Source organism: Xenopus laevis, chromosome 5L (assembly GCF_017654675.1).
Source record: "Xenopus laevis strain J_2021 chromosome 5L, Xenopus_laevis_v10.1, whole genome shotgun sequence".
In the NCBI taxonomy this organism is placed as follows: Eukaryota; Metazoa; Chordata; class Amphibia; order Anura; family Pipidae; genus Xenopus; species Xenopus laevis.
In genome coordinates, this window is record NC_054379.1 from 7508177 (window position 1) to 7524478 (window position 16302).

The window sequence follows — 16302 nt, forward strand, 5'->3', positions numbered from 1 at the left end:
TACAGCCTGCACCCACCCCTCCTCTTATTATTATTATTATTATTATTATTATTATTAGTATTATTATTATTATTATTGTTGTTGTTGTTATTAATTATTATTACTATTTATTACTATTTATTATTATTGTTATTATTATTATTATTATTGTTATTATTATTATTGTTGTACTAATGCATCACTAGAATTCACATCAGATGGGGGGGTTTCAACTAATACCCACTTTAACCCCTTCACTCCTGGGGCATTTTGTCAAAGATGGACAGTTAAGTAAAAAAATAAAATAAAAAAAGCATATATTTATATCCTGTTGATGTATAATGATATATATATATATATATACTATACCTACTCAGCTCCATACAGTTCTATATAGGTTAACATGAATGCATGGGTCTCCCCATTAATTACATTGTAATACTTCCCATTACAGTGTTTCTTCATTCAATTGTATCTTGCTCTTCAACCCTGGAGTCTTGCTGTGTATGTTTTCCAATCAGAGATGGGTTAGGGCCTAAAAGTGGGTCACCATGATTCCCCCCAAAATAAAGAAGAATATCTTGGTACAGCACAAATGAGCAACTTGTGTATATATGAACAAATATTTTTATATATATATATATATATATATATATATATATATATATATATATATATATATATATATATATATATATTTATATATAGTATATACAAACTGTAGTAGGTCTAGTACTCCCGAGCTGAAAAATCACTAACCCAGGGGCTATCATGTGCCAATTATACAAACTTCATCCAAAATACAGATGCACACTGGGGATTTTCAAAAATATAACCTTTATTATTGAATCTTAAATGAAAACAGGCCGAAGTTTAGATCCCCATCTAGGCCTTGATAAAGAAAAAGAAATAGAGCAAGTGAGCAGCATTAGAAAGCAAGTGAGCAGGATTAGAGAGCAAGTGAGCAGGATTAGAGAGCAAGTGAGCAGCATTAGAGAGCAAGTGAGCAGCATTAGAGAGCAAGTGAGCAGCATTAGAGAGCAAGTGAGCAGCATTAGAGAGCAAGTGAGCAGGATTAGAGAGCAAGTGAGCAGGATTAGAGAGCAAGTGAGCAGCATTAGAGAGCAAGTGAGCAGCATTAGAGAGCAAGTGAGCAGCATTAGAGAGCAAGTGAGCAGGATTAGAGAGCAAGTGAGCAGGATTAGAGAGCAAGTGAGCAGCATTAGAGAGCAAGTGAGCAGCATTAGAGAGCAAGTGAGCAGCATTAGAGAGCAAGTGAGCAGGATTAGAGAGCCAGTGAGGAGGATTAGAGAGCCAGTGAGGAGACTGCATGATGTGAGAGCTCCTGTGACATTCTCTGTGGCTGCTTCAGTCTGTCTGTCTCTTCATGTCCATAGGCAGAGAGAGGAGAATGGGCAGTTCGAGCAGGATCCAGCCTCATACACAGCTAAGCCTGTTAGTGACACATTTTTGTGTCCTCTCAAATGCACAAGCAGATAATTGTGTGCGCTCCATCTTTGTGTGAGGAGGAGGCCAGGGTGTAAATGGCTTTTAATGACTGCAGCTGCTGCCTGAAAACTGTCAATGGAACGGGCTATTTGTGAGCCCCTGAAATGTTCTCAATGTAACTGGAAGATGTGCAGTGCCCGGCAATCCACAATCCACTGGCTGAACTACATCAGCAGAGACGAGAGAACTGGCAGTGGGAGCCCCTCTCAGCAAATCCATTCCGGACCCTGTAAGTGCCATCTGTACATTCCTCTGTATATACACTCTCCTATATTCTTCTGTATATACACTCTCCTATATTCTTCTGTATATACACTCTCCTATATTCTTCTGTATATACACTCTCCTATATTCTTCTGTATATACACTCTCCTATATTCTTCTGTATATACACTCTCCTATATTCTTCTGTATATACACTCTCCTATATTCTTCTGTATATACACTCACCTATATTGTTCTGTATATACACTCTCCTATATTGTTCTGTATATACACTCTCCTATATTGTTCTGTATATACACTCTCCTATATATATTGTTCTGTATATACACTCTCCTATATTGTTCTGTATATACACTCTCCTATATTGTTCTGTATATACACTCTCCTATATTCTTCTGTATATACACTCACCTGTATTCTTCTGTATATACTCTCACCTGTCTTCTTCTGTATATACACTCACCTGAATTCTTCTTCTGTGTATACACTCACCTGAGTGACTTCTTCTGTATATACACTCTCCTGTCTTCTTCTGTATATACTGTACTCTCACCTGACTTCTTCTGTATATCCTCTCACCTGTTTTCTTCTGTATATACTCTCACCTGTCTTCTTCTGTATATACACTCTCCTGTCTTCTTCTGTATATACACTCACCTGTCTTCTTCTGTATATACACTCACCTGTATTCTTCTGTATATACACTCTCCTGTCTTCTTCTGTATATACTGTACTCTCACCTGACTTCTTCTGTATATACTCTCACCTGTTTTCTTCTGTATATACTCTCACCTGTCTTCTTCTGTATATACACTCTCCTGTCTTCTTCTGTATATACACTCACCTGTCTTCTTCTGTATATACACTCACCTGTATTCTTCTGTATATACACTCACCTGTATTCTTCTGTATATACACTCTCCTGTCTTCTTCTGTATATACACTCACCTGTATTCTTCTGTATATACACTCTCCTGACTTCTTCTGTATATACACTCTCCTGTATTCTTCTGTATATCCTCTCATCTGACTTCTTCTGTATATACGCTCTCCTGTCTTCTTCTGTATATACACTCACCCTTACCCTCTTCTCTATTCACACACAGACACACTGGGACACCCTCCATCCTCTTCTGTGTATACATTAACACTGGGAGACCCTCCTATCCTTCTCTGTATACACACACACACACACACACACACACACATGTACAGACACACTAGCACACACTGCTATCCTCTGCTCAACACACACACACACACACACACATGGGCTTTCTCAGTGTTGAATACACATTACATTGGGCACCAGCAACTTCTTCATCTTTTTTTTTCAAGGCTGGGGCACAGAAAATACATTTCAAGCAGAATTTGTAAGTTTTATTTTGCATCGGGGCTAGTGATGTCTTTTAGCAACAAATAGAGTTTTGTACTCGGTATCTCTTGTCTTCCACAAACCCCTGGGTTCCCTTCCAACCCGATTGCGAACAATTATATTCCTCTGTCCAGATATTTATTTATATTTCTAGCCCAGACTCTTTGCTAGAACTCCTTCTTATACACAAACATTCATACACACGTTTACTTTAATTCCGATATTCAGGTTACTTTAATTTCTATTTGTCTGTTTCCCCCGAGTCTGCGACCCCAATAGAACTACATCAAATAATCATGTTAATTTACCTTAAATGTACAGAAACATAATATCCCCAAACTGGTAAATATCCAAGTCTGTGTAAATCATCAGAAGAGTAACAGAATAACTTGTAGTTGAAATTCCTAATCTCGTTTAAATAAAGACAAATCTATTTGGAATATTCTGTAGTTAAACACAGGGGCCATTAGCATGGGATGGGGCTCAGTATTATTTGGATGACTGACATATCATTAACATCTCATGCTGACTCCAATAATTCTGTCACAAACTGCAAAAAAAAAAAAATCCCCATATTGTATATTTTAGTCCATTAATCCTGTGAAAACATCATGAAGTTGATGGTAAGAGAAACCATTAACCGTTTGGCCCCCTCCAAGGCCTGAAAGTCGTTGTTTTCCCCCCAATATCCGTCTTTTCTCCAAATTAAAGGGAAAGAATAAACGGCCGGGGGAGAAAAAGAATTCTAATTTGCGATTATGTTTTTTTTAAATGGTGAAGTCGCTGCAACTTTATCGCTCCCTATGAATATTATTCTCCTTGTCTTCTGCTCTGACCCTCATTATGTGGGGCTCCTGCTAAGGCCCTGGCGCTATATAATAAAAGCTGCCCAATCAGAATCAGCTGCTTAATGAGGCCTCACACACAATAATAAGAGCTGCACAATGTAGACTTTACCTTATGTCAACTGGTCACCTCTAATGAAAGACATTTGCTTCTGCCTCAATGAGACTCCCTCACACACACAGAAAGGCCTGGGATTCTCTCCCTACTATTTTTCCTTTTTTCAATCACATTCAGCTTTAACACATTCAGCTTTAACACATCAATTCCCATCAATTGGCTTCAGGTGTAAGTTACTTGTTTACATTACAATCTAACTGGTGTTTATTACAATAAAAGGATAGACTTGATATTGTTTTATTCATCCAAGAATATGGGGGAGGAAAAATTAACTGAATTTGATCAGGATGTTGCCTGGAACTACAGATCCCAGCATCCTCCCTGGGAGAAAGGAATTTAAAAACAGCTGGAGGAGTCAGAATAGGCCTGTGTTTTTTTCCCTACTACACTCATCATATTAAGCTTTAACACATCAATTGGATTCAGGTGCAAGTTACTTGTTTACATTACATTCTAATTGTTTTTTATTACAATACAAGGACAGAATTGATATTGTTTTGCTCATCCAAGAATATGGGGGAGGAAAAATAAATTGAATTTGCTGTAACAGTTCTGCATAAATAGATTTGATCTGGATGTTGCCTGGAACTACAGCTCCCAGCATCCTCCCTGGGAAAAGGGAGTTTAATAACAGCTGGAGGAATCAGAATAGGCCTGGGCTTTTTTTCCCTAATAATTTTTTCTTTTTTCAATTATATTCAGCTTTAACGCATTCAGCTTTAACACATCAATTGGGTTCAGGTGTTACTTGTTTACATTACAATCTAACTGTTTTTTATTACAATACAAGGATAGAATTGATATTGTTTTGTTCATCCAAGAATATGGTGGTGGAAAAATAAACTAATTTGATCAGGATGTTGCCTGGAACTACAGCTCCCAGCATCCTCCCTGGGAAAAAGGAATTTAAAAACAGCTGGAGGAGTCAGAATAGGCCTGGATTTTTTTCCTACTACACTCATCATATTCAGCTTTAACACATTCAGCTTTAACACATCAATTGGATTCAGGTGTAAATTACTTGTTTACATTACATTCTAGTTATTTTTTTATTACAATACAAGGACAGAATTGATATTGTTTTGTTCATCCAAGAATATGGGGGAGGAAACATTAATTGAATTTGCTGTAACAGCTCTGCATAAATAGATTTGATCTGGATGTTGCCTGGAACTACAGCTCCCAGCATCCTCCCTGGGAAAATGAGTTTAATAACAGCTGGAGGAATCAGAATAGGCCTGGGCTTTTTTTCCCTAATATTTTTTTCTTTTTTCAGTCATATTCAGCTTTAACACATCAATTCCCATCAATTGGATTCAGGTTTAAGTTACTTGTTTACATTACAATCTAACTGGTTTTTATTACAATACAAGGATAGAATTTATATTGTTTTGTTCATACAAGAATATGGGGGAGGAAAAATAAACTGAATTTGATCAGGATGTTGCCTGGAACAACAGCTCCCAGCATCCTCCCTGGGAAAAAGGAGTTTAATAACAGCTGGAGGAGTCAGAATAGGCCTGGGCTTTTTTTCCCAAAATATTTTTTCCTTTTTTCAATCATATTCAGCTTTAACACATTCCGCTTTAACGCATCAATTAACATCATTTGGATTCAGGTGCAAGTTACTTGTTTACATTACAATGCAAACTTTTTTTTATTACAATACAATTGAAATTGTTTTGTTCATGCAAGAATATGGGGGTGGAAAAATTAACTGGATTTGCTGTAACAGTTCTGCATAAATAGATTTGATCTGGATGTTGCCTGGAACTACAGCTCCCAGCATCCTCCCTGGGAAAAGGAGTTTAATAACAGCTGGAGGAATCAGAATAGGCCTGGGCTTTTTTTTCCTAATATTTTTTTCTTTTTTCAATCATATTCAGCTTAAACACATAAATTGGATTCAGGTGTAAGTTACTTGTTTACATTACATTCTAATTGTTTTTTGTTACAATACAAGGACAGAATTGATATTGTTTTGGGGAGGAAAAATAAATTGAATTTGCTGTAACAGATCTTCATTTATAGATTTGATCTGGATGTTTCCTGGAACTTCAGCTCCCAGCATCCTCCCTGGGAAAAAGTAGTTTAATAACAGCTGGAAGAGTCAGAATAATTATGCATAATTAGATTTGATCAGGATGTTGTCTAGAACTACAGCTCCCAGCATCCTCCCTGGGGAAAAAGGAGTTTAATAACAGCTGGAGAATAGGCCACCGCTGTTGTAAATTGTCACTGCTTACTATGTGCAGAACTACAACTCCCTCAGGTGCAGATTGTGGATTTGTGGACTTGTGCGCCAGGCGCAGTCCTTGTAGCAGTCTCAGGTGCGACTGTCGCCAAGTGACTGCCACTTAGCGCTCCTTCCCCGCCTCCCCCCAGGCAGAGCTTTAAAATCAATTAGTATTTTCCATTCTTGAAGTGAATTATTCAAAACAAATGTTTGAAAGACCCCAAGGGAGAATTTGGCCGAGGCAAATGGTTTTGATTAGTTTTATCTTCATCACTCACATTAAATATATATATAAAAACATCATTAAATCAGTTCACCACTAATTAAATGAACCGACTTCTTTACTAGACTTAAAAACTGTGCCGCTGAAAATCAGGAGAATTAAACATAAATTCCAGCTTGGAACAAATAGAATTAATAAAGATTTATTTTTTGGGGGTAAGTGGAATGGCTCAGAGATTTGAGTTTTACATTTATAGAGATTCTTTTTCTTCTCTTTATCTATTGTGTTTTTCCAACAAATACAAACCTTGTACCTTCATATACTTCTCTACTTAGGAGTAAGATCTAACATTAACTATAAATCTTACAAATAAATAAAAATAAAAACAAATAAAAAATAAAAAAAAATTTAAAAATACAAAAATAATGATAAAAATAATACATGAAAAAAAATAAAAAAAAAATCTCCCAGTGTAGTTACTACTAAAGATAGTCCTAGACAATGTAGATTTTATGTTTTGGTCTTATATGGAGCATCAAATCTTAATTTGGCAGGTACAGAAGCGCTAGGAGATTGCGCCTATTAATACATGTCATTAAAAAAAAATCACATTGACATAAATGAGTCAATTTTAAATGGGATTTAGTCTTTAAATTCCTTTTTAAAAACAAACAGTTAAACTTTTAATTGCTAAAATCTATATATTCATAATAATATTTATGCTATAAATACATTTTACTCTGATGTTTTAATCTTAAAAATGAAGCAATTAAAACAATAACATATATATATATATATATATATATATATATATTATATTTTAGAATCGCACAGTCGCACACAGTCGCTCACCTATACACGTGCGATTGTGAGTCAGTTGCTTTGTTTACCAGGGACCCAATGCGCTGACACTTGGGTTTTCTTAATTCTGTCGGGCTGGAAAAGGCAAATTCGTGCTGTTCTTTGCCTTGAATTGAGAATTTATGAAGGTTAAAAGAAAGGAATTTTGGGGATAGGCGTTCGGATTAAAGTTTAAAGAGAAAAGGCAATCGAATGGAGAGCAGGAAAATTCTTCCTTGGAAGCAGATACAGAGAAAGAAGCTGAGGCGCAGCGCGGGGGATTAATCGCCTTGAGATCGCGCCGCTGCAGGCGTTTTATTAGCAGGCGCAAAGATGGACACTTCTAGGAGCTCCGCGCTTGACTGAGCATCGTGTTTGCCCAAAGGGGGTTCCCTCTAGGAGTTAGGACACCTTAAATAATTTTTTTAACCCTTCACCTGCATTTTTATTGCCTGATTCGAGCGCAATCGCTAAAAAGAAAAAAAAAGGCACGACCTCTGCTGGCATGTGAGTTGCCAAAAGGGCTAAATCCTTTATCAAGCACCCATTAGCCATCATTATACACCCACTAGCACCTAACACCCATGAGCCAGCACTAAGCAAACAAAATAAAATATTCATTGTCATAAAGCGCAAAGGTAACACTTTCATTAAAAGTTGATGCAAATTCTGACTCACATTTAAACCTTTGCAGACGTTATTTAGATGTGATTAAATACTATTTTTTTTATTATTAAAAAAAATATTTTTGCAGAATTATTTACATGAATGGTTTAATAATAAACAATTACAAGACAATATTTGTTTGGGTGAAGGGATGAAACCATCTCTTTTGCAGGCATTTATTCATTGGAAAAAAAAACTGTATCAGGATATAGGGGGGGAAATGTATTTTATCAGTGAATAATTTATCTTTCTGAATGGGCAGAATATGTGATATATTTTTAATAAGACCTGACATACATTACAATTCAGAATGGAAAAAGGCCCCTATTACCCAAGAGTAAGAAAGACATGTAAGGATACAGGTATATGTGTGCAGGTATCCAGAATACTTTTGTTGACTACAAATAAAAACAGAAAAAAATAAAAAGTAACATTTTGTGCTGTTCAGATTTGTATCACTGCTATTTTTGTTAATGGGATAATAAATTGTAACTGTAGCGAAATACAATTGTTATTAGTTTTAGCACAACTGCAGGATTCCAATTATAAAATACTGGATTTTGTTTTTGGCCCATGAAGCTGGAAAAGCTGCCAAAATAGGAACTGGACCCAGAGCCTTATCATTTATTCCTGAGATATGGGGAATATCAAGCACAGGGCAGCACATTGCTATTTTATGGCTCATTGTTCTGCAGCCAATAACACTTGAGGGTGGAGGTTGATGGTGAAAGGGACAAAATAAAAGGGAAGAAAATCCGATTTCTTGTTGTGATTTTCTCAGAATGGTTAATGGAAAGCAGTTTCTTCCCTGTTTTTCCCTGGTATTATACTTTTAATGTCATATATAGATTAAACATCCATTGTAAAAGATCCACATTTTGGGGCCAGCACCCACAAAAAAATAGTAGCACACACACACAAATATATTTTGGTGGAAACACATCATTTAGTATTTATTCTGAGCACAAATATCATGAAAAAGATCATTTTTTATATTCACAAAATATTTATTGCACCCAGAGCCTGAAAGAAATGTAAGGAAGCATCTACTTATAGATCCATCCATGGTTGTTAGGGTCAGTGACCCCCAGAAACAGCCAGATTGCAATTTAAAAGCAATTTGCAAAAGTTGCAAAAACATTTGATTGAGATATATTCAAATATAATAACTCTAAATAGAATTATGTATGTGATATTATACATTTCTTTGAATTTAAAAGTCAGACAGGAGTACCCTACAAGTGACGTCACAAGCATAAAAACTATGAATAAAATTGTGTATGTGATAGTATACCTTACTTTGAATTTAAAAGTCAGACACGAGTACTCTACAAGTGACGTCACAAGCCTAAAAACTCAGAATAAAATTATGTATGTGATAGAATACCTTTCTTTAAATTAAAAAAGTAGACAGGAGTACCCTACAAGTGACGTCACAAGCATAAAAACTCTGAATAAAATTATGTTTGTGATGGTATACCTTTCTTTGAATTTAAAAGTCAGATAGGAGTACCTTACAAGTGACGTCACAAGCATAAAAATTCTGAATAAAATGATGTATGTGATGGTATACCTTTCTTTGAATTTAAAAGTCAGACAGGAGTACCTTACAAGTGACGTCACAAGCATAACAATTCTGAATAAAATGATGTATGTGATAATATACCTTTCTTTGAATTTAAAAGTCTGACAGGAGTACCCTACAAGTGACGTCACAAGCATAAAAACTCTGAATAAAATTATGTATGTGATAGTATACCTTTTTTTAAATGTAAAAATCAGACAGGAGTACCCTACAAGTGATGTCACAAGCATACTTACAAATGATGACATCACTAAGCAGTGTTTACAGTTTTTTGTGAATAATAGCAGTAGCATCCTATATATATATATATATATATATATATATATATATATATATATATATATATATTAGGGTCATATTATTATAATTGTCATATTTTGAATTAGGCGGCACCTTGTCTTATTGTAGTTTTCTGATGTAGGGATGTGCAGTTTCAATGTAAATAAAATAACTTTGTCTTTTGTCCAACAATAAGTAACAGAGGGAGAAGCTTTGACCACAGGTTTTGTGTATATGTAAATAACACAGAGTATTTATATATTAAATAAATGCTGGATCTGCACTATTTCACTGGAGGAAGATCATATTATGTATAATATTTAAATGGTTTAACGAACCCCCTGCTGTCCCAGCTCCCAGAGGAGTTTATTGGACATTGTGGCTAGTGATGGGCGAATAAATTCGGCAGGCGCGAATTAACAGCGAATTTCCGTGTTTCGCCGCCAGCGAATAAATTCACGAAACTGCTGTGAAAATTTGCCAGCGGAAAATCCGCCATGTCGAAAAAATTTGCCTGTGCGTCAGAATAGTCGTGTGCATAAAAATTGGCGCAAGTCAAAATTATTCGGACGCCCATCTAGTTTAATGCATTTGGGCAAAATCGGCGGGCATATACCAATTGTCGCACGCGTCAAAATTGAAGCGCGTCAAAATAATTTTGACGCACATTGACTTCAATGCGTTTCGCAAATTTTTCGCCGTTTCCCGAAAGATGAGTAATGAAAAGTAGCCATAACAATACATTTGTAGCCTTACAGAGCATTATGTTTTTTTAGATGGGGTCAGCGACCCCCAGTTGAAAGCTGGGAAGTGTCAGAAGAAGAAGGCAAATAATTCAAAAACTAAAAAAGTGAAGAGTTGCTTAGAATTGTCCATTCTATAAGATACTAAAAGGTAACTGTATGTTACATAAAGTGTATTTTTCTCTTTTCCAATATAGATGATATTGGAGTGGAGTGGGAGCAGAGGTCTCATGGAAGTGCGAGTGTTACAGAGAGAAATTCATATTTAATTAATCCGCTTGCTAAATGAAAAGCAGCCGCAGAGACAGATGTCAAAATGTCTTAAAAATGTTTATGTGTGAATAACGGAGAGGTCGCTCGGCTGCATTATCTGATTGTGGCATGAAATATTGATGAGCGACAGCTGTTTGGAATAGTCGCCTTCTCCCAGTTTCATTAGAAGTGGCCCCGGCTTCCAACAAGTGCAGTAATGAAATGACTGATTCATTGATGACAATAATGCTCATGAATGATTGATCAGCGCTGCACAAATCACTCATAGAGTAAATAAAGAGGAAACTAATAGTGATGCCTGGGCTTTGTATAGAGAGGCTAACCTAGTGGTGTAACTAGATGATACTGGGCCCCACAGCAAATTCATATCCAGAGGTTGTTTTACCAATATATGTTGAAATTGCTCATTAATTAGGGCCTCATGGGGCCCCTATACCTGTTGGGCCCATACAGGGTCTGATCCTCTGGGGTTACAACCCTCGGATAACCTGAAGGTTTCTCATTGATTATAACCCAAGCTGAAGCCCTCCAGCTCTTATTGGGCTATGGCCCCCTGGATCTGACTATGGGTAAAACTCAACTAGTAGGGAAGACAAGGGCATGTGCCTAGGTTGGCGGCATCAGTGAGATGACCATTGAGTGCCTATATGAGAAACAAAATTCTAGATTTTTTTTCTAGATTTTTTTAACCCCCCCCAGCCTCATACCCAGTCAGTGAATTGTGTAGGAAGGGGTGCAGTGCCAAGTTACTGCCAATTTGCTGTTATTTAAAGGAGAACTAAAGCTTAACTAAAGAAGTAGGTAGAAATGTTGTACATGATGTTTTGTGCTTCTGTACCAGCCCAAGGCAACCACAGCCCTTTAGCAGTAAACATCTGTGTCTCCAAAGATGCCCCAGTAGCTCCCCATCTACTTTTCTGCTGATTCACTGCACATGCTCTGTGCTGCTGTCACTTACTGAGCTTAGGGAGCCACTCACAATATACAGTACACATAGAATAGAAATGTCACAATATAAGGCTGATTAGTAATTAATACAGATAATTACTACATGGCAGCACAGAAACCAGTGCAATTAGCATCAGAATTGAATAATCGGCAAACCTGTAGCATCAGCTTATATTACAGCCAGGGAAGCTCATTTTCTGCTGGATAATTAGTGACGACCCCTAAGCTTAGCTTCTCAACAGCCAATCAGAGCCCACTGAGCATGTGAGTGTCACAGACACTTTCCAAGATGGTGACCCCCTGTGACAAGTTTGAAGTCCTAGATCATTGCTGCTATTGACAAGCTCAAACTTTAGCCTCGTGCAATAAGTTCACTATATAAAATTACATTTTTAGCCACATTCATTTTTAGGGTTTAGTTCTCCTTTAACACAATGAGATTACTGTTAAGTAGACCTGTGTCAGGTTGGATTGGTAAACCTGGATGTTGATAGGTGAATGTCAGCAGGTCAGTGGGTCACGGGGAGCAAATCAGGCTTCTCGGCTTCCCTTCCAAACTTTCTTAAGCTCAGATGACATCACTAGTTTGTAATGACATCACTACTAGTTTTAAGGCAGATAGCAGGTTGGTTGTTTGTGCATAATAATACATATGTTTGATTCTTAATGCCTCCAGCCACTATAACATGAGTTAGGACCATCTTGCACTAAGTGTGGCACTGGAGAGTTGGGGAGATGTTTTATTGAGCAGTGTTACTTTAAATAGCATTTGGCTGGACTACAGCTCCCAGCATGCCTTGACTCTCGATGATACATTGGCTCAGGTTGTGCATAGCCTGTGGCTGGGTTATAGCCAAGGTTGCCAGGTTGGTGGTTTTCCAGCCAAATGGGGCGACTAATTTAAAGCCCAGGCTGGTTTTGAAAATACAAACTAGCCAAGGTACTGATTTAGGCTACTTTCTGGGCCTTTGGCTGGTTTGTACTTTGAAAACCAGCCGAAGTCTTTTCTTGCCCTAATGTGCCGAGCCTTAGTCTCCCAATGCATGTTGGGAAATGTCGTTTTTGTTTAACCATTTGCCAACTGGCCAGTTTAATGTAAGACCACAATACCCAGCATGACTTGTGTAGAATTTGTGAGCTACCGGATTTTTAAGCATTCTCGCGTTTTCCGATGACTTTCCTTAATTTCAGACAATTTTGGGGCAAAAATCTGCTGGCCACCAAAATTTCTCGAGGTTGTCCTGTTTTACCAATATTTATTAAAAATTGTACATGTATTAGGGTCTTATGTGGCCCCTATAACTCCTGGGTCCCCTTCTGTAATTACGCCGCTGGTGACGGGCAAATCTGTCCCATTTTGCTTCATTGAAAAATTTACGAAAATGGTGTATTTTCGCATATATCCATTTATTTTTCAGACCTTTTTTTTCACTGCACATATTGTGCTATTTTTGAGCTACTTTTGAAGTGCCTCTTGGCTAGTTTGGGGCTGGTTTTGTAGCCGACTTTGGCTGGTTTTGAAAATTAGACCTGGCAACCCTGGTTCTAGCACCTGTCCCCTGGACGTTGTATATGGCAGCAGAACTAGGGTCCCCTTTCTCTTCTCCATGATCTAAGTAGGAGCTTTGAGTCCCAGTCCCTTGGGCCCAGTTTGGACTGACAGGTTCCCTGCTCCGCATTGTATGGGAATCACTAGAGAAGTGTCACGGGAAGGTAATGGGAGGTGACCGGGAGGTGAGGCCTGGGACAGTGTCCGCAAGCTCTTTGGTTCATGTTGGGGTTACTCAGTGTATTGCCTCCTTTGTTTTCTTTCTTCAAACAACCCTTTTCCTTCCTTGAAAGGATGTGCCCGTTAGGTTCCCCTCGGCAGCCCTCGCTGTGGGTCCCATCGGCTGACCCCGTGTTTATTTTTCTTATTTAATGAAATGGTTTAGGCAAAGGAAAAACAAACAGCGTCCTTGCGTCAGCGTGCGAAGCCCGGGGAGATTGGGACAGGAGCTGGTGGGAAGCGGGGAAACTGTGGCCTAAATTTGGCCTCCCACTGTCTGCGCTGGGGATGCAAAAAACACAAACTCCTGCTCTCATTGCACGAACAACAACATGTAATTCTAGTTACGGGCGTGTGTAACTTCTGTGTATGTGTCTATATGGTTTTGTAGCTGTAGTTTATGTACTTGTACGTGGGTATTTGTGTGCAGCATGGGATCCATTATCCAGAAACCCGTTATCCAGAAAGCTCAGAATTACAGGAAGGCCGCCTCCCATAGACTCATAGATTTTAATACATTTTTAGAAACAATTTCCTTTTTCTGTGTAACAATAAAACACTCGCTTGTACTTGATCCCAACTAAGATATAATTAATCCTTATTGGCTTTATTTAATGTTTGCATGATTTTTTTGCATACTTTAAGAAAGGAGATCCAAATTACAGAAAGACCCCTTACACGGAAAACCCCAGGTTCCGAAGCATTCTGGATAACAGGTCTCATACCTGTACTTGATGCCAACTAAGATATAATTAATCCTTATTGGAGGCAAAACCAACCTATTGGGTTTATTTTTAGCAGACTTACCACTTATGTAATAGAAGACACTGGGGGTCATTTATCAACAATGGGCAAATTTGCCCATGGGCAGTAACCCATGACAACCAATGAAATTGCTGAATTAATTGTTCTACTTGCAGCTCACTTAAAAAAGCTAATCACTGATTGGCTACTATGGGCAACTGCCCATTTGACTAGTGTTGAAAATGAGCCTCATTAAGTTTGCGTAGGAGCCTTAACCAATAGCAGCCAATAAGATGCTTGCATTTAAACAGGTCACCAGCAAATGCTTCCTGCTGATTGGTTGCTAAAGGTTACTGCTCCTGCGCAAACTTAGTGTCTTTTATTACCTAACCCCCATAAGGTATAAACCCCATGTCCAAAGCATTCTGGATAACAGGTCCCATACCAGTATATATGTGTGCGCTTGTGTGACTTATACATTTATATCTGCAAGTGTGTATAGATTTTCGTTTATTTGTGTCTGTGTGTCGTATATGTGTAATTTGGTGCATTAATGTGGGAATTTACAGATGTTTAGTAGATGTATCAATGTGTGTGTAAAGGCATGTACGTGTGAATGTATAAGTGTGTAGGAGTATACAGGTATGGGATTCGTTATCCGGAAACTCTTTATCCAGAAAGCTTCAACTTATGGGAAGGTCGTCTCCCGTAGACTCTATTTCCTCCAAAACAAGTACAAACAGTCGAGGTCCTATAGAAGTCAATGGGAGCTGCTCTAATCCGATTGGACCTTTTTTTTAAGCCATTTGGACTTCAGTCTGTTTTATCTTTCAAGTTTTTTCCCCAGTTGCAATGCGATTATTGTTCACATTTCCTTTAACTATAGGGTTCCCTGTTCTTTTTGGTCCTAATATCTCATTTATGAATGAAAATGCAAAGTACAATCTTGGACCTAAATCACAGTGTTTTTTCTTTATTTTACCTATAATTCTTTTAATTCTTCTTCTTCTGACTCTCTCCATCTTTTAAATGGAGGGTCACTGACCCCATTTAAAATGTTCTGCAAGGCTACAAATTTACGTTATTGTTACTTTTTACTACTCAAGTTTCTATTCAGGCCTCTCCTATTCATATTCCAGTCTCTTATTCACACCACTTACTGGTTACTAGGGTATTTTGGATCCTAGCAACCAGATGGCTGAAATTGCAAACTGGAGAGCCGCTGAATAAAAAGCTAAATAAGTCAAAAACCACAAATAATAAAAAATGAAAACCAATTGCAAACTGTCTCAGAATATCACTCTCTACATCATACGAACGGTTAATTTAAAGGTGAACAACCCCTTTTAAAACAAAACTTTCTGATATCCCTTCTTTCAGAATACAGACGCTGCCTCCCCTTACTGAACCACGGATATTGCCACTTTCTCCATACTGTCCTGGCTTCAGAAGAGGAATTCAGAAAACCTATTAGAATACCTGGGATTTAAAAAATGCTGAGATGCTCCGTTTATCTACTTGTACTTACTCTAATTTAGTTTTCATTTCCTTATGTCCCATGAAGCCTTCAGAGAAATGTCACAGAGGCAGATGGAGCCACGGACACCGGGAATGATCCCACAAACAACAAATACACCGATAAATGTCTCCCATTGGTGGAAACGAGATAATGGTTTGTATTCTCATTGTGATGATTAGAGATTATATCATTGTGTGTCCATTCATGGAGTTCTTGGAGTTCTTGGAATGTGCGGAAGAGAAAGGTCAATGAATATTTGCATAAAACTGTAAGTTTAAAGAGTAATATATATAATTGTACTCGTCTTTATAATGGTAATGCTGCTGACATCCATTTGTACATGGGCTTCATTGTGTTTAAAAAGAAAAATACGCCGTTAATGTGACATTATTGACATTAATTAGTGATGGAGATGAAATATAAGTGC

At 37.6% G+C, this 16302-nt stretch overlaps 1 long non-coding RNA gene across 1 annotated transcript; it reads left to right on the forward strand.

The window, feature by feature from the left end:
* Positions 1–939: 939 nt before the first annotated feature.
* On the forward strand, positions 940–16031 carry LOC121393597. The gene is made up of 2 exons (XR_005961179.1): positions 940–1717; positions 15737–16031. It is a non-coding gene; the product is annotated as an uncharacterized LOC121393597 (long non-coding RNA).
* The last annotated feature ends 271 nt before the right edge of the window (positions 16032–16302 follow it).